This window comes from Falco cherrug, chromosome 10 (genome assembly GCF_023634085.1).
Source record: "Falco cherrug isolate bFalChe1 chromosome 10, bFalChe1.pri, whole genome shotgun sequence".
In the NCBI taxonomy this organism is placed as follows: Eukaryota; Metazoa; Chordata; class Aves; order Falconiformes; family Falconidae; genus Falco; species Falco cherrug.
In genome coordinates, this window is record NC_073706.1 from 6,876,414 (window position 1) to 6,896,446 (window position 20,033).

Below are 20,033 nucleotides of genomic sequence, written 5' to 3' on the forward strand. Positions count from 1 at the left end.
AAATGAACCAAGTTCTGTTCCCGAGTAGCATTTACACCAAGGAAAGACTTCTTTTTAATACTACCCTCAGTAATTTATGTCAGTTCTACAGCAGCACAGGCAGGATGCACAGGGATGACCCGTGTCAGTTCTATCACCAGCTGGTATTTTTAACATGCTATTGATCAGTGTATAGCTTGGCACAGATGTAACAGGCACTGCATGCAAAACCAGTAACTGCCAGGGGCTTGCACACACTGTCACTCCCAACCCTGCTAATGCAAGTCCCAGCACAACTGTCCCATGTGCAAGCTGAGCGCAACTTCACTGAAGTCAAATAATTAAGTTGTTCCCGTGTAATCCAAAGTATTATCTACTTCTTCCTGTAACAGAAAATGTACAGACACGTAAAAAATCAATTCTGTATCAAACGGGTAAGTTAATCCTGCTTCTAAGAAAGCTGTTCCTAGTTATGTTTACATTAACTGATTCTTTTCTAAAAAATAAGCATACTGCAAAACACTTAATACAGAATTGGTATAGCAAGTTCAACTCGCCCAGCAGCCACCACAGAACAGGGTAACAGCATGTAAGCCACACAGTGGAACTGCACAATAAGGGAAAACTGGTTAGCAAGCAGCAATACACACCTGCTCTAAAATACGGCTGCAGCCAATACCAGGTGTATTATTTAAGCAGACTTAGGTGTGCCATTTGTCCAGCGTTTAAATTCATTGAAATACACAGTACTGGAGCCATTCCCTAGCAACCAACCCAATTAAAACCACTTTGCCAGTTAAACGGATTCAGCGGCGCTGCTGTTCTTTTAACTCTTGAGTCACTCCTATATCCAGGTTTGGTTATGGTAACTCCTTTTCCACCGGAGCTGTCGACCGCCACTTGAAACCACTGTATTTTGTTTGTAAAAGATAAAGACATTTCTGAACGTGGATTGGGAAGAATCTTGTTTGCAATCAAACAAGATTCTCAAGGGAAGTCTGGTATCAACAGTACTGCTGTAATCTAACAACATGCTGTGTTTTATTATAGTTTTATACTGATTTTTTTTTTTCCCCAGCCAGTCAAAAATTTGAGAGAAAATACAAAATCAAACCTCCAGTGCTAAACGTGACTCTCAAAGATTACAGTTGTGCTGATTTACCTACACAGGCTATACCTAAAGTATTTTTACTTGCAAGTATCTACAATTTCTTCAGAAGCAGTCAGGCACTGAGCTTCCAGTAGAGCACTGGATTACTATTCAGCCCTGTTCTCCTGACTCACTTTCCTTATGCTGGTGAACTCTACCAAAGCTAAATATTTATCCCAGGGAGGCTTACTCGCATTACAGAATCTCTCCCCTACCCTGTAATTTTATTTGAAATAAAACTGAATTATAAATTAGTTATAAACTTCTATAGGACTTGATATTTTAAAAAGCATTTTAAACAGCATAATATACTTTCCACAAACCCATACTATTCCTTCTGTTAACTACTTGCATGTCTTTATTAGAGCTTCCTGGTAACACATGCAAGATTAGTTAGTCCTCAGGTAGGTTAAATTGCTATCTGGTTCCCCCAAATCCACAATAATAAAACATGCTTTTCTGTGCCACATGCAATCACAACTCAGCAGCAACATGAAAGAGATTACCTCCCTATTATACTTATTATCTTCACATATTTATGGATAATGAAGGTACACAGTCTTTGACTTTAAAGATAATTATATTAACTTGCGCTAGGTACAGGGATAACCACAGACTTTCACTTCTGAAAATAACAGAAGGGAATGAATGCAAGTGCTTGGAGATGGAAAGAACAGGTAAAAACACAATTACATAAATACATTCTACCAAGTAAACATAATTTGTTGTAGCCACATACAGAAAAAAACCCTTCACACTGTGTATGCACATCGGCAAACGCACACGGCCACGGCGGGCACCGCGCTCCATGTGCAGCCGCACCGCGGTCCATGTGCGGCCCGGCGCGGGGCATCGCTCGCCTCCGGGCACCCCGTCCCGCACAGCCGCCACCCGGCGCGCCCGCGGGGCTCCGCCAGCCGGGGGCGGCCCGGACCCCCCCCGCAGGGTCAGCGGCTGCCGGGGGGCCGGGCCGGCGGCACCCCCGCGGCCGGGAGGGCTGAAGGGCGGCGGCGCCCCGGCGAGCCCCCGCCGCAAGACGGGGCCGCGGCCACCCCGAGAGCAGGACCGCCTCGCCTCCAGCCCCCGCCGGCCGGTAGCCGGCGCCGCTCGCCCGCTCTCTCGTACCACTGCACTCAACTTCCAGCCCCGCCCGTTACCTCCGCAGCAGGAGCGCGGCCAGACCTGCTCGCTGCCCGCTGCATCAGACCCTCCGCCCAGGGCCCCCACTACGGCAGCCTGGCTCGGCCTCCGGGAGCCCAGCTGCCCTCGCCGCCGTCCCCGCCGGGCTGCGGCCGCCCCCTCCAGCGCGCCAGCGCCGCCGCACACTCACCCGGGCGCCGGTGCTCTCAGCGCCCGCCCGCGGAGCCCTCTGCGCTCAGTGCCCGCCCGCGGAGGCCGGCGCCCGGCGGGGCGGGGAAGCGCATCCTCCGGCCGTGGCGCCGGGCAGCGGCCGAAGCGCGTTTCCCGAAGAAGCGTCCAGAGGAAGCGCCCGGGCGGGTGCTGCCCGCCCCCCTCTCCTTCCTCCTGTCCCTTCTTCTCGTTCTCCCGTTTAAAAAGTTCATTTACCTCGAGGATCCTCCTCCCAGGACTGACGCAATGCCCCGGCGGCGCGCAGGGGGAACCTGTTCCACCAGCCTGGGCTCGCCCCGAAGCCCAGCGGCGGCACCGCGGGCCGGCTCAGCCCCGGGCAGGAGCGGCGGGCGCAGCTCCGCGGCCCAGCGCGCAGGGCGAGGAGGGGGGGAGGCCGCGGGGCCGGGGCCGCCCCCGGGGGCACAGAGCCGTTACGAGCAAAGGGGATCGCGCAGTGCGGGGTGGGGAGGGCGAATTAAGCGCGGAGCCCCGCGCAGCCGGTCGCCCCGCTCAGCGCTGCGGGGCCGAGGGGCTGGGGGCTGCGCGGCCGCACCCGCACACCTGTGGAAGGGCAGCCCCAGGCCGGCTCTGCTGGGTGCGTAACACAGACCCCCTTCCACTCGTGCAGCACCAATTAAAGAACATAATATTGACTAGTAATTAAGAAAAGCTTAACCAAGCTCTTCGATGGAGGGGCTGTGTTTGCAGCAGGTGCCATCGACGCTACTTGGCACCAGTTACATTCTACTGCAACAGAACAGCGTTTGCATAAATACCTACATAGGTACTATCTTCAGTGGATTCTTTAGGAACCTCTCAAATACCTATCTTTCAAAGATACTGAATATTAACATATACTCATGTTTAAAAAACCTAAATTCTCCAGCATTCCCATGCCAATAGACAACCTGTGGTGTGTCACCCTCAGAACCTCCCAGCACCCACTACACCATCTAATAATGAATGGCCCAGGGAGGAGGCCAACAGAGCACAGATTCCAGTGTATGTCTAAGTTTATTTTGTATTTGTTTCTTTAAAATACGCATTAGAAAACATATCTGAAAACTTTCAAAAAGAACTTTAAGCCACTGTTTTTATCATAGAATGATGCTACAGTGAAAATGGTTTGTGTGGTTGAAAATAGACAGGAGACAGTCTTCCTGTGCAAGAACAACCAATGGAAGAGGAGTAAGAAACAGATTAGGAAAAGAAGATTCTATTGTTCCCTACTCGAGTCAAAATACACACTTACTTAGCTGCAGAACCAGTGAAGAAATATGATGGTTCCTGAAAATGCTACAGGGAAAGGACTTGCTGTAGTTTTAAGGAAAAAAGCCAGAGCAGAAGAGACCCACAGAAAGAACTACAGAGTTCTAGAAATCAATATTTTGAAAAGCAGTGCAAGATATATATATATATATAAATAAAAATACCTCTGTTCCACCTATGATGTATTTGGATTTTTGCTTTAAAAAAAGCATTGCCTCCAGTGACCTAATTCAGACTTTGCTGGAGAAGGCCAGTTGTCTTGAACTTTTTTTCATTGTTGGCTACGCACTTGGCTCCTCACAGACTGACCCTAAATTAGCCAAAACCTAAATGGCACAACTCCTCCAAATACCCGTGTGTCACTACTCTGGTACCAAGTGTGCTCCTGTATGGACAAGAATAAACAACACAAGTGAAGCACTTTTATGTCAGTACAACTGCGTCCACACTAGGGGCTGCAACAGTCTAACTGTATCAGTATAAATAAACCGCTGCCTAACAGGGAGTCATGCTATACAAAAGCTGTGTGTAAAACAGGAGCTACACCTTGCTAACATTTTGATAAAATTGTTATATTGCCTCCTGAGATAACGTTTGACCTTTTGCTAGTGACTTTCATCTCACAATAAAAGAATTTTCAGACAATGCCCTGATTCTGCACATTTTAGACATGAATTAGTGTCTGATAAGGCAGCTGAGTCACTCAGAGCCAAACAGCCTTTCGGCAACAAGGCCAGGAACGCAGCATTCCCCTGCCCTAACCACAGGCCAACAGTTTGCCACCTGCAATACCCAACCTCTACAGGCTATCTCTAAAGGGACTGCAAACAGTAAGTAAGTAAACTACCAAGCCAAAAGAAAATACAATGTTTGCTACACAGCGGTCCACATTTTACTTTGGAGAAGAAAAGGGACTAGCTTCCTGCTTAAAACATAATTTTTCTAGAGCACTATAAATGGGATTTTCCATTTTAAGAAACACATGACCTAATATAAAGCTACATTGTGAATTTTCATTAATATAAACTACAAGCAACGATACTAAACCCAGTATTAGCAATGTTAGTACAGCAATCTAAAGCTGATTTAACATCACTGGAAAATCTGTCGCAATAGATTGCTCACTTCAACAAAAGGCTATATTCACCTCACAGTGAGTGCATCTAATTTCCATTAATGTTAATGGGAGTTATGCAAGTGCATTAAAAGGATAATATACCCCCTGGTCTGAGACAACCCTGCAAAGTGAAAGGTGCTTCCTCTTGAAGAGAATGGGGTTTCCATCTCACGCATTTCAAAAGGACTTGTTCTGGCACGGTTACAAAACGGGATGGATAAGAACTATTATGCATACTTGGTGAATAGTTTCCAAAGTTAAAGCAGTTTAGTGATTTCAGCTAGTTGTCCTATTGCCAAAAATTCGAGGGATATAGATGTATTTAAACCACTGTGGTTTATTTGAAGTCTAGGGCACCAAAATCATGTGAAATTACTGGTAAAACAAAGAGGTCCAAAAGCCTACTGGTGCAATGGGGAAGAAACTTCTTAGTTATCTACTTAAATGAAACAAAATCTATTCATTCACTACCTGGAAAAAGATTCCATTGGTGTATATGGATCATCACAACTAATCAGGAGTTCAGAAGACATCATGCAAAAGCAAGATCATACCCTTTCACTTACACACCAGAGCTTTTTCCCTGTGTATCACCAACTGTACTTCAGATCTCTTTCACAGTGTGCCATTGAACTGCTTGGAGTTATTTTACTGTACCTCAAATAATGAATGTTGCCTACTATCTAAATAATTTGTCTAAAAAAAAATTATCCCAGGATATACACCTATTAAAAATAGGAAAACAGACATGCAGGCATTTCTTTAAATATCATCACATAACTATCTGCATCATTAGGCACATAAATTCCTACAGAAATTTAATCTACAGCTTCTCTGCCCACCTTACTTTCAAGCAATGTGGCATAGAAAAATACATTGAACAATGCATGTTGGACTGTTAGCTAAACCATGGATTTGCACGTAACGGGAATGAGCAACTTTGCTCCAGGTGGCAGATAGTGGGGATCCACACCACTATCTTCGATTCAGTTTTAAGACAACAGCTGAAACTCAAGGGTGTAACAAGCACTCATGGGGGGGCTGTGCTCCCCATAATGGAGCATGTCAGCATGTCAGCAGCAGAGAGAAGCAAATTCTGGGAAATGAAAAGACAGTCAGAGAGTCCAAAATCATTAAAAACACACCCCAGAAATAGAAGGTAGGCAACACGCTGTGCAAGGCATGTCTTTTTCTGTTGCCAAATATATTGTGCTTTCAGAGCCTGAATATTGTTCTCACATTACATGAAATAGAAGAGCTGGCTTTCACATTTTTACATACTTCAGTCAATGCCTTCCAACGCTTCTTCAGACTTGCTAATCTTCATCTTTATAGTAACTACATTTGCAAACCTCTCAAACCGTAAGTCATTTTGATTTCTGCCCTCTGCTTTCATATTTTTTAATGTATACACACATGCTCTGAGCCATCTTTAAAGACCTAGAAATAAAGCCAGCAACAGAATCTGATCTCCCTTGCTTTTCCTGTCTGATTTATTATAGTAATCAGTCCAGAGTTATACTAATTAACACTGGTCATAGCCCTTATGGCCAGTATAGAGTTTAATTTTTTACTTCTTTAAAGAACTGCATTTCAGTTGCATAAAGTGTGTAAATACTACTTTGACAACAACTAATCAGAAGGCATGAACAGCACAACATACTCCACTTCTTGATCTGTCACATTGCAACATAAAATGCATGCAGACTCCAGCCCCATATAGGTTTGTGGGCAATTGCTCCACTTCTATCATTTAAAGTCAAGTTGTACTTTCTATAAACATGAAATCACATTATGGAGGAAAATGTTTTATATGTTCTGAGGTACCACGAAAGTGGAAAAGGGGAACACAGCTAAGAAAAGTAAAGGAGAAGGGAAAAATTCACTTTCCTTGATTGATCCAAATGCTAAGCAAAGAAACTTGTTATACTCTTCCGTGTGACAATAAAGATTAAAGTACAGTATACTGTATGAATTTAGTTACAACTATGAGTTTACAGTGTGTCAAGACAATGTAACTCTAGTTTAAGGTTAACCAAATGAATTTTTATCATAACTCACAACAGTGGATGCAAGTTACTTAGAAAAATATTGAAGCAGCAAAGATTATCTGGAAGTTGTAACAGTTACAAAAGTAACATCCCAATGCACTGATAAAAGTGATAGTTTACAAAACTAATCTTTCCTGGAAAGCCAAACAGAAATTCGTAAGAAAACACTATCAGAGTGATCCTGAAGTTCACATACAAAATTAAAATTAATATTTGTGTTCTGAGCATTAATGTTATTAAAAAGGCTCCAAGATGCATCTGAAGATCTATACAGAAAATGTAAATTCAATGAACCATTATTGGTCACAGCCCACATAAAGAAGAAAAGAGAACAGTGGTGCAAAAAGCAGGCCTCCTTTTTGCCATTTATAAATAAATTACCCTTAGAATAGCTGCTTGAAAGCCAACAATGACTTAATTTATTTTAATAAAGAATTTTTCTTTTCATAAAGAGGTGGCGTGTTTTTGTTGTTGTGTTTGGTCCCCCCCCGAGTACATCCTGATCGAATTTTCCCTTCTAGGCTTTCCACACATTTTAGTATGGTGCTCAGGCTGCCTCCTGTTCTGATACCTGGATGTTGAAAACGTATGGATATGGAGCACTGGGACAATAATAAACTGAACATATTGTTTAACTAATGATTAGCTGAAATCTCAGCACAAGTCAGTATATGATACAAAATGTAAAAAACTATTATATTTTGCTTTTACTAAAACTTCTCTTAGAGAAGTCTATAGTCATTGCCCTTCTTTAAATTCCTAAGAAAATAGTATATTATGTAATGATAAGATACTCTGTGACCATCTAATAACAATTATGCTCTGATTTGAAAGTATTAGAGCAGAAAAACATATAATCTACTGATATGGGATGAATTGAGCAGCAGGCCTCACTTAATACAACACTACAGCGTCCACTCTTTTCTGTGGCCCACTGTGCATTTCACGTTAGTTGAGGATCTGTTTGCGTGACCACATTATCCCCATCTATCTCCAGTCCTGGCACCCTGAATGGTCACCTTCATGTCTTGCCTCTGATCAGCTCCCAGGTTGGAGCAGGCATCCAGTGTATGCCCTGTACCCTTCACTGTACAGAGGTTCAGTTGGCCGTTTTTAGGTTCCAATTAATTTGCTACACCTGCAGCAGAAATTGTGCCTACAGAATAGCTCTTTGTAAGGAAGGCAAAGTCCAAAGGGATGCAACTAGACTTCACTTCCATTAGGAAAGATACAGCTTACTATTTACTCTGCTTTTCATTATGTCTAATTATTACTGTTTAGCACTTCTCCCTCTCTACCTCCAATACTTTTAATAACAATATAGATATCTGGATCTGACTGGTTATTTATATAGTCTAAGTTAGAATTCAAATGCACAATTTTAAGAAATATTAGAAGTGCAGGTTACACAACTGCCAGCTTTTCACACACACAAAGAAGGCAAAGTTGTTTTCCTGTTCAGTTGCCTTAACAGCACAAGTGAGGCGAAGCTTATGGTGGGACGTGATACCTGTTATTAGATCGACTGCTGCTACACGTGGGAAGGAACAGACACACCCTCAGGCATATCAAGCACTTCTTCAGGTCTGAAACAGAAGCAGCAATCTTCAAAGCTAAACTGCTCTAACTAATGTGTTAATCAAGCCACCTGAAAGAGAGGTAGCTCGTATCTCTGATACAGGAAGGCTTGGTAACAAAGGACGTGGAGACACAGCTTCATCTGTTAACGCAAAGTAACAACTCACCTCCTGAAAAACATAGACGTGTTACTGAGTTGGGGATACAGGAGAAATCAGAAGAAAGGTTAAGAAAATTATAATACCTCTAAAACCGGCATCTCTAAGTCTACCATTTTCACCTTTTAGCACAGCCATGTATTTTAATATCGAGGCATATCTTTTGAAGGTGCTTTGTAGAAGTCTCTTGAGGGTCAGGACTGATTCATCAGATAAGAGTGGCTACTTCATGAGAAATGTTCACCTACCAGTCACTGGCATCTCACTTATCGATCACCTGCAAGGACCTCGGGGGTTTCTTGATTCACTTTCTGTAAGGTCATTTGGTGCATTTAGTTATGCAAGTTATTTCCTCTGGGGACTACAGAGATACATCAGCAAGTAGATACGCAGTTCTGATAGAGTTATGGTAGCTTCATTACTCTCAGTACAGGTAATGTGCAGTCATTTGAAAGATTTAATGCATACATTATGTGCTTTAAAATATAAATTATATATTGAAAAAGTTGCTTTTTAATTACAATCAACAATTTTTTCCCCTAGGTCCCAAGGGCAGAGATTATTTATATAATGTCTAAAGGACACTAAAGCCATCCAAATGCTTTCTAGTTCATTGAAGATAGGAAAAATACTGAACAAAAACATGTCCCACCCCTGCTACAGAATGCTTTGCTTTCATTTTCAGAAAGTTAAAAATAAGAGTTGAATCTGTGTGTGAGCTTTAGCATCACTCCTCTACCTTTAGAGTTTACAATCTCCTATAAGGAAGTGACAAGCTTCCTGCGTGCAAGAAAACCTTGATCATGACCACAACACTACGCTGTTAACAGCCACTGACTCGGTGACGTCTGAAGTGTACCTTGCGACCCTGTTTCTTCCTCTTCCCATCCTCAGTGTTAAAATTTTTTTAATACATTTGTATAAATAGATCTAATTTTTGTTCATCTTTCAGAAATTTCAGGCTGATTATAGTTGTCTGCAGCACCAAAAATAAGTCTTCAGCTACTGTTTGTGTTCAGAGTCCTGTGCAATTAGATTTTTCTTTCATACTTTATATATATAAAAGACTATATATAGATAAAAGACGCTGGTTCTGTAATCTGACTAGCATCCCAGTCTTCCACCTAATTATCTTAGTTCCAATCTTTTATTTTCTTTCTATCACACAAGTACCCATTTCAGGTGATTTATATCTATGTTTTCTTCATGTGTACAGCATATTACAAGATCCAACTGAGCCCCTCTGCTATTTAATACTGTCACTGAGTTATTATTTGTAATTGTAATTTCTCTTTTCCTTTGAGGAAAATACTTAGCTCTGTATCATTTTCTCTAGATTCACAAGCAACATCCTCTATTTGCCATTTTAAAAAAAAACAACCACCCTAACCCATCATCATTGTAGGAGCATTGCTGGCTACAGCTATATTTGGCAAAGAACAAATTGAGCCTGATTGATCCCTCTACAAATCTTTTTTATTATTATTATTTTTTATTTTTAAACATCACAGCTGCCCTTTCTGGCTCAGAATACATATTATTTCTGATTTCAATCATTCCTTGAAAATTACATCTGATCCTGAATTCAGAGAGAATTTTATTACTAACTTTAGTAGAAGCACCTTCTCTATCTCTACCACTGCAAAGCTTCTGCATTACCAGTGAGAAACAAATTGCAGGTCAGTTATCTTATATATGTGTCTCGTTTACACACATAAAATGGCGTGAATTGTTTTTTAGAAGTGGTCATCACCTATAGGAAACTGTTCTGAAAATTTATGTAGCTTTCCTTAGGTCCTGAAACTGTAGCCGAACACTCCTGATGTTTGACAATGCAACCTTTTTATTTCTACTCATGTTAGCATTACGTTAGTTGTACGTCTCATCACTCTCACGGTGGATTATAGTAGTAATTCTTGAGAAAGTTGCTAGTCCCAAAGTATAAGAGATCAACTACCTCCCCGGCCAAACAGGAGTGTCTGACATGAGACTATCATTGAGACTATTTCTCAAGACAAGACTGGATGCTCTTAGTTGGAAAAAGTTCTCACCCTACACTGAAAACTTGGTATGTAAACTGTAGATACAGAGCAAGTTGTTAAAATGAGATTTAAACTCAAAATCTATTTTTGCAGATTTGCCTCTTAGTTTTTTCCAAATAAAACCATGTAGTATCAGCAAAAAGCTCCTAGAGGTACCTATCAAGTAATTACACAGATTTTTAGTAATAACAGTGGTACAACCAAAAAATGTAACTACTATTCTTCAAGTATGAATGATGGTAAAGTGCCATCAGTATTTATAGCTCAGTATTAAAATGTTTTGAATTTTGTTTACAGCAAAGAACTAGGTCAAGACAAACTTCAGGCTTAATAATTTCCAGCTGAATGGATGTAAAAAAAGACCCAAAATCTTCTGTGAAGTGGAATGTTTTATCTGAAGAGCTCTGGCTATAGTAGTACGTAATTCCAAGGCGTTATTTCCTACTCACTAGCATATTTTTGGCTTGCATATTTCTGAACGCCTACAAGATCACACACCAAATTTTATTCTGACTCACATCAGTTTAATATAAAGTAACCGAAATAGCCTAGTATATTTTACCAAGAAGAAAGTATTTTAAGTGGGGGAAAAGAAAAAAATAATTCACCAAAAGGTCCGTGACACACTTACTAAATGAGAATCTATTCAAGACTCCCAGTTTTATGATTAAAACCTCTAAAATGCCTAGGGCAATTTTAATTTTTTAAAAACTATCTTGGGCATAACATTCTTGCAAAACATGGTGGTTCCAATATCCAAGATAAGGAAAAAGGAGAAATATATGCAAATAATATCCCAGGCTCAGGCTCATCAAGTCAAAATCAAAATGAGTTATATCAGGTAGCACCTGTTTAGAATGCTTGCTTTTAAATGCTGCATGAATTAGTAGATATTTGAAACTTAAAGCAGTATGTCATCTGCCAGAAGGAAGCTGATAACACTTCAAATGCTAACAACAGTGGAAAACATGTTAATTTTTCATGGACAGTAATATCTCTTAAAATAAAAAAGTAAGTCTTAATAGCTCTTAAAAACCACTTTTATATGAACCTTTTTTAAAATTGAGTGATAAGAAGTTAGTAATATTTCATCTCCTTGTCCAGATCTTTCAACATACTGTTTATGCCCTACAAAGAGATTGTGAAAGACTTTTCACTAACAACTAGGATGAAGTGTTGTCGCAAAAAATAACACATTTATTTTTACTTATTATTTTATGTAGTTATCTAGTCTATTAAAATTCCTAACAGTCAAAAGCAAAAGCACCCAAATAATCTTTCAAAGTATGGAAATATTTCTGTTTAAAAATTAAGTAAAAAATAAAAGAAAGTAGCTTTTTAAAAGTGTTCTTAGATTCAGTTAGCAATTTGTCAAAACTAGCCTGAAGAGCATAGAGATGAATGATATATATTCATTTGATATATTCAGCTGCAGTTTTTAAAATCAACAGTGTTAAGGCTGGAACATTCTCTTCCCAGCTAACTCCTACTACTACTCCTGCTCCTACCTGAAAATTCCCCTTTCTTATTCCAGTGTTACAGATATGCCTAAAATTAACCCTTGGATCTGAACTCCAGATAGACAAGGGCCAGAATTTGAAGGTTGCAGCTTTTCCTAAAAATCAACCAATTCCATAAACCTCAAAAAAACCAAAAAGCTGCCATTTGGAGTTCAAATCACTAAGGTTAGTGCTGATCTGGAGCTGTTTTGGTTTGGTGGTGGGTTTTTTCCTGCAATGAGGTGCTGAGTTTTCATCATGAATTTTAGTTTCGGACAAGATTTTTGGGCTGAGCCTCTTCCTTTGCAGCTCAGTGTAAATTCAACCTATATGAGAATATGAAGCGTGCATACCAATCATCCGGAACAAACCCATGCAGAATTGCCTGGATTCATCCAGGCATGTTAAAAGAAATTCTGCAGAAAGAAACAGCAGGAAAGCTATTCCAGAGTTACTATTACAGACTGCCAGATCTGAGTATAACGTGGGAGATGGCTGGCCATTCACACCTATTTGATCTTTAGCAATCCAAACCCTAAACCTGTTCTTTAGCTGACACTGCAGAACAGTAAGACAAGATCTGCATCAGGACACTAACATTATCATACAGCAGTGTAGTTCAGATCAGAGGTAATTTTGGAGTTTAATTTAACTTTACTATCTTTGGCTTTCTCTAGATGAAAATGTAACAGTTATAATTCTGTTGGTTTTTTAGCTTAACTGTTTTCACATATCTTACATTCTCTAACAGTAACTGCCTTCTTACCTATTGCTTTTCGTAATTAGATCTCAAAGGATTTTACAAATTACGTATAGAATATTTGTTATACTGATTGAGAAACTGAGCTGTAGAAAGGTAAAATTACTTACTCAAGGTCGATTCAACAGGTCAGTGATCCATGCAGGAACAGACAACCTGGGCTCCAAAACAAAATAGCAGTTTCCAATATGAAACCCTTGGACCTCTGGCGCTCTGCAGATTAAGTCTCTAAGCTAGCATGTAATCATGTGCTCTGCTTACCATAGCTTCTATACATGCACCAGAACATACCAGCCACCCTGGGCTAACAGCATTCCTTGATACTCCAGCACATGGAATATCTTGCAGGTTACTGTTGCCAACCAGAGAGAACTAGAGCAAGAACGTAGGGTGACAGGCAATACACACTCAGATCACGCTATCAAGGAGCAAGCGTATGAGAACTGCCATGTACCCTGGAGCAGCCTACAGAGCAAACAATGTACCTGTGCATGTCCACATGCTTCTGCTGAGTGTCACAGAATCACAGATCTCGAGTTGGGAGGGACCCATAAGGATCACCAAGCTCAGCTCTGTGCTCTTTGCAGGACTGCCTAATGCTAAACCAAGCATCAGCATACCCCCTGCTGCTCTCAGGCTCAGGGGCTTTGGGCTGCAGCTGCCAGTTTGTACTGGGGTGGGACCCAGTCTGTACTGGGAGGAGGCCAGGGGATCCAATTTACACTAGGACATGGTCCAGTCTGTACTGGGAAGGGAACCAGGCTGTACAAGGAAGAGGCCAGGGGATCCAGTCTGTACTGGATAAAGCTACTATGGGTTAGATTTGTGCTGAAAACTTGAGAACTCACTGCTATTTAGGTTACTGCTGAGCACAGCTTACACAGCATAAAGGCCTTTTCTGCTCCTCACACCACCTCACCAGCAAGCAGGCTTGGGGTGCACAAGAAGCTGCGAGGCCAGGGAAGATACAGGACACAGCTGGGACAGCTGACCAAAGGGATATTCCATACATATGATGCCACACTTAGCAGTAAAAAGCTGAGGGAAGGAGGAGGGAGGGAGGACATTCAGAATTACGGAGTTTGTCTTCCCAAGGAACCGTTACATGTGATGGAACCCTTCTTTCCTCAAAATGGCTGAACAATTGCTTGCTGATGGGAAGTAGCCAATGAATATTGCTTTGCTGGCACATGTAGTTTTTGCTTTACCTATTCAACTGTCTTTATATCAACCCACTAGTTTTTGCTTCTTACCCCTCCCATTCTCTCCGCCATCCCACTGTGGGGGAGTGAGCACACGGCTGTGTGGAGCTTAGCTGCCTCCTGGGGTTCACCCACAACAGGATCACAGGCACTGAGCCCAAGTACAAAAGAGATGGAAAAAACTTCGCAGCCAAGTGCTCAAGATCCAGAATAAAATAACACATTCCAACCGAGTCCCTTACATCAGTCCCTAACTGGTGCCTCTACTGTAAGAGATATTAAATGACTAAAAATGCTTATTAGAACTTAAGCATAATGCAGATTTGTCTGTTGCAGAGTTGGTAACAGGCAATGGTGATAATTCACAAAATTTGCAAAGCTATTTGTACCTAACTACAAACTGCCTTGAGGATGCTGACACGTGTTGCACACACTCCCTTCAAATCAGAGACACTCCACTGCTGCTAACAGCATCTGAAGTTAGAAAGCACTCTCATCAGTTTTTACCCTGTGATCAAATCTGAACATCAGAGAAACCTCAAGGGCTTGTTTTGACTTTTGAAAACACTTCTTTCTTAGACTAGAACCTTTTCCGTCAAGTAGCCCATCTTTTCTTTCCTTCTCAACCATCTCTGCAAGTTCTTATTTTCCACACACATTCCCAGCTGTGAACATGCGGTTGACAAATCTAGAGGTACAAATTTGAGTGATAGAAAACTCTTCGCTGCTGGAATCAGGATTAAAACAAACAAACAAACAAACCAACCAACCACTCCAGAATTTTAGGATGGCCTAAGTGGATCAAACAATAACAGAAGGGCTGGCTAAGCCATTCTGCTAGTTTAGACATGTTGCAAATTGTTGTAGGGTAACTTCATCCCAAGAGACTTAGTGCTAAATCTGGTATCATTTCTCCTCCCATAGTTCACCAGAATAAATCATGAGCTTGGTTCAATCTGGCAAAAAGACAGATCTAAGTCTAGTTTATACTTCCAGATAATCCAGTAGTGCACAGATCTAATCTTAATGATAACAAATGCAATCTGCAAATGTTATTCTCGTTGCTTTAAAACAGAGCTAGGGAGTGGGAGTGTTAACATTTGCTTATAAAACCTAAACACAAGGCAAAGAAACTGAAACTCCATTTAGCAGGCTGTTACAAAGTAGGGGCTCCCTAGACCTTTTACAACAGTAGTCTCCTAGCAAGGCTTCTCAAAAAGTTTACAGCAGGTATTTGTCTTCCTTCAGTTCGCAATGTGCTGATCTCCTTATCATCTCAATGCTAAGTCTAACAAAAATTAATTCAGAGAGAAGTTCATTAGACCTGCCCCAGTGACGAACAGTGATAAACTAAGGAAAGTTAGAAACTTAAGTTTCTTAGTAGCTTGATCAGTTTATTAGAAACAATTATTGTGGCAAATAGTTATAGCATGGATATAGATACTGTTAATTGAAGATGGATTTTTAAACCTTATGTTGTCTAGCTGCTACTGATTTTACTTAAGATACACATCAGTCCCCGACTGTTCCTTTCCCATGTCAGCTCTGTGACATAAAGAAACTGTCATCTCCATGCTTTGCCCCACACCACTTTCACTGAAATAGACAAGATAATATAAATGATCCAACTGCACACTGATCTGAGGCAGTGCACATGAAACTGTAGTTTATGTTTAGCAGCACTATTATGTAAGACTAGAATAACCAACCTCTTTGACTTTTGCAACCTGAAGTGTATTGTTTTTAAAAATAGTCTTACAGTTCATTCTACACGTGTGTTCCTATGATGATGAATCCTTCTGTAATTTTAAGCATTGAAATATTTTCTCCCCATTCTGAAACATTATTGTAAAGTCTAAGGATTACAGTAAGGATGGCTGTTCCTAGGGGCATAATGTTAGCTGCATAGGAGATTGATGTTGGTAGCTACAATGAAGCATAATACCACTCTCTCTGCTGTAACAGACTATCAGAAGTTCTCTTGCTGACCTACAGCTCTAAAAATAAATGCTGAGTGACTTTAATAGCTTTGCAGCAGTTCCCAAGTTAAAAAGATTGAACTACAATAGACAAATTAAATACAGCATTGTGCATTCTTCAAGTACAATTAAAACATACATAATTTGAAGCTTCCATTTTCACATACTTTCATACATACCGATACTCAGGCAATGCTGCAATTCAATATTAAATGCACATATGAAGCTACATGACAAACAGTATGAGACCTGAGCATTTCCCATTTCTCCATTGACATCAGCATAGGTTTTCAAAAATTTGGACAATGCTGCCATGCATTTAGCAACTACTAAATTTTAGTAATTCCATAAATCAACAGTGATGCAGCCTCAAAAATCTTGTAAATAGTCTGCAGCACCTTTGTTATTTGCAGCTTTATTAATACTTCTTTGTACCTTTTCTGACTTGGTAATACACATGGGAATAGCCTTACCACAAAGGTCAAGCAGATTATTAGAGTACCTAGTTCTGGGGAACTGGAAGAGTGGGTGCCTCAGAGAGCATCTTCAAGCAAGAAGACTTGTTTGTTTATTATGATTTTAAATTACTGCTTCTGATGTTAATGACCACAAAAGATGCCTTGATCTCCCAGTACTCATTTAGAATACAATCAAAAGTAACAGAAATCAACCATCAAATCTGAGAAACAGAAAGCAATTTCCAAAGTTGATAGCAGCCACTGGTAATACATAGGAAAGATCAAACTGGTTTTGTCTCCCTCTCAGAAAGCTTCCTTAAAAAAAATTAGATTTGTGGATGTTAGGATACTTAATACCACTAGAAGTTGCACTGCCATTCAGCTTACACTTTACCTCCTTGTCACATCTACCTTCCTGTAATTTAGAAGCTCTTTGGGATGTAGTCTGACTATCTGGTACTGGACTCTTTCCTTCAGTTAGTCCATAGGCAGTGGGAAAACAGCATGTTCTAATACTGAAGGCAAACAACTGCAATGGGAAAACCAGGCTGGAAAAAGAAATAAATACTTCTAGACAGAGGAGTCAACTAGACCTAAATAAGTAAACATTCCTAGGAAGAAAAGACAACTAGACCTAAATAAGTAAACATTCCTAGGAAGAAAAGACAACTAGACCTAGATAAGTAGGTAGAGGAAGTAGGCAGTATTTCCTCCTTCCAGTTAGCCATCTTCCTTAACTCAGTCAACTGAAATAATATGATTAAAGATTTTCTGTGAAAGGAAGAGGTTAGGAAATCAGTATCAAATATACACTCTATGTTTTTAGACTACATCAAATGCATTTAAAAGAAAATTAATGGAATACTAAAGTGTCATCTGAGTTTACATCTGCCTATGTTGCTGCCAGTATTTCTTCATACACTATATGCACATAAAACACTCACAAAGTCTTCTCTGCCTGCCTGACGGGATCTTGCCAATACAGGAGTATTACATATACATACATCTAAATAGAGGCTTACCATGTTCTTCTGTCAGCGAGATTCTTTTAGGAAGCACTACTAGAGATACGAAGTTCGTAAATAAGATTCAGTGTCTTTATCAATAGTTTCAGGGGCAAAGGGGTGGGGGGAAGGCAAAAATCTGGAATCTCAACATTCTAAAACTCTGGTCCCCAACAAACCAGTTTAAGCATATAAAGAAACAGGTGCAGTGGAGACTAACCTGAGACTCTTGGTTTGACAATTTCAAACTCATTCTCAAAAATGACATAGCCCTGCTCATTTACCGGTTCGCTAAGAAAACTAGTTAATCAGTCCTGGTATTCCTGTAACTGACTGCTCTTACTCTAATTTTTTCAGTAAGAGCCAGCATAAAAGTTATCTGTTCAAAATCACAGTGTGATTCATTAGAAAGCAGTAATCACTTCTACTCTGAGTAGCTAAGTAAAAGGGTGCAAAACATTTGCATGTAATGCTATCCATCACATTTGACATACATACCAACATAAATAACCATACACATGCAGAAGAACAGGGAACAAGGTTCAAGAATTCCCCATTCCTCTTGTTTTTCTGAAAAGACCTTTCCCTGCTGAAAAAAATTCAAACCTTACCTCCATTAAGGACAAAGTGCATGTCAAACTTTTTTTTTTTTAATAATAAAAATATAATCCAATGTATCTTTAAATAAAAATCCCCACGAATCTACTGAAACCAAGGATGGCATTACACATCTACTTCTCTACATAAACTGAGGATGAACAAGAGGATTAACCTAAAGGACAACTGTGACTTCTACAACAACATACTGCAAGATGCCAAGACATTACACTGACCTCAATGGTGTAAGAATCAAACAGGAACAGAATGGTTTCCACACTTCAAAAAGCCATTCCAAAATTTGAGTCACCTAATGTCAGCAAACCCGATGGCTACCAGGCTTGCTGTATGCTAGGATATGACAAACAATCTCGTCTTTCCAATACACTTGCTCCAGATTTCTAGACAAGTCATAAATTCACAGTACACCCAAAATTGGTGCACTGTCTGTTTGCAGCACAAAGCTCATATCAATTCTACTTCCCCTGATGATTTCTCATATTTATCTGTCAAAACGAAGGCCTTATCAGAATGCCTTGACAATGTTTATCCATATTTAGGTAGGTACTTTCACATTTCTCCCTCTATTCTTAGCCTTCAGTTCTGTTGCTCTGCTTTTATTGTTCTCCAGCATAGTTGGTACACTGCAAATGCTCAGACAGAGTATGCTAAATCCATGAACCTTAAAAAAAATGAAAAAGGTACTATTGTAAACAGAGCCCACATTGTGTAAGCTCATAATCTCCCAGTCAGACCTTAATTGAAATTAAAGCATTTTACAAAACACTAGCTTACAGTTTCTGAATAGTTAACTATTACTTACCTAATATGAAAAACTGTGTGCCACCGTAAGTACCTTTGCCTTTCATAAAAATACTTTTCTTTACGTTATGTGTGAAGGGAAAACATTTTTTTAAGTGAACTGCATATCTAATTCCTAGAATACAAGATTTCCTTCTCTCATCTGCATTATACTTCGAAATCAAGCAAATTTCAAGCTTTTCATACTGCTTGCACTACAGCTGGAGAAAAAGGCCCAACCACTTAAATGCCAAACTAAGCAGCACCTGAGAAGTAATAAATAAATAAATAATCAAAACCAAAAACCCCTCCAAACACACACAAAACCAAACAACCAATAATAGAAGGTACTTTTAACATAGAACAGCATTCAAGCAGTAAGGCTGTAATTGGTATTTTATTCTGAGCTCTGTAGAGTTTAGTGCGCGCAGTTTGATTGCGTGCAGGAATCTGCCCACCTAAATAAATGAAAGCCATGCTGACACTTATGGCAGCAGCATATATTTATCACAGCAACACATTCTCTTTAGTGTGACTTCAGAAACACCAAATAATGATTACTGAGGTTTCGACGTTTTCAATGTTAGAAGTTCTACTTCTGTTTATATATTTTCCACTCAGGCACTAAATACGATAGGGTTTACCCGTGCAAGCTCCCTGGACAAACCTAACTGAGTAGCGCGACCAAGCAGATTGGGTTATACTATTATTTTAAATGACAGGAAAAACAACTGGGTTCTATTTGGTAAGCAGTATAAGCGGTATGCTGCTGTGTGCCTTCATTAATGATTCTCAACAGCATAAAATGCTAGGCATACAGTTTTCTGCTGTAACGTTAGGAAGCATATCCACTATACATTTTTTTTTCTCCTTTTTTTCTCCTGTTTCAGTTACTACTGCTGTTCATTTAGGTCACAAGGTACAACATTGTGTTTTTAGAGCCCAAGGGTTTTTTTCCTTAGGTAGGTGTGTAGCTAGATATAAGTACTGGTTGAAAATGTACTGTCTACTTTAGAAGCAGCTTAATGGGAGTATATAT

The 20,033-nt window shown here is 40.2% G+C and overlaps 1 protein-coding gene across 18 annotated transcripts in view; it reads right to left on the reverse strand.

Moving 5' to 3' along the window:
- The window catches only part of SULF2 (sulfatase 2), a 163,606-nt gene that overhangs the window by 69,844 nt on the left and 73,729 nt on the right, over nt 1-20,033 (reverse strand). For 2 of the 18 annotated variants that reach the window (XM_055721680.1, XM_055721672.1), the window contains exon 1: nt 2,460-2,659. The exons of 12 other annotated variants lie outside the window; for them this stretch is intronic. The gene's annotated coding sequence lies outside the window, so the exon portion shown is untranslated. Of the gene's footprint in view, nt 1-2,286; nt 2,420-2,459; nt 2,660-2,695; nt 2,815-20,033 lie in introns of those variants that run through there. 4 more of the 18 variants (XM_055721683.1, XM_055721677.1, XM_055721685.1 and 1 more) reach the window with 4 other exon arrangements.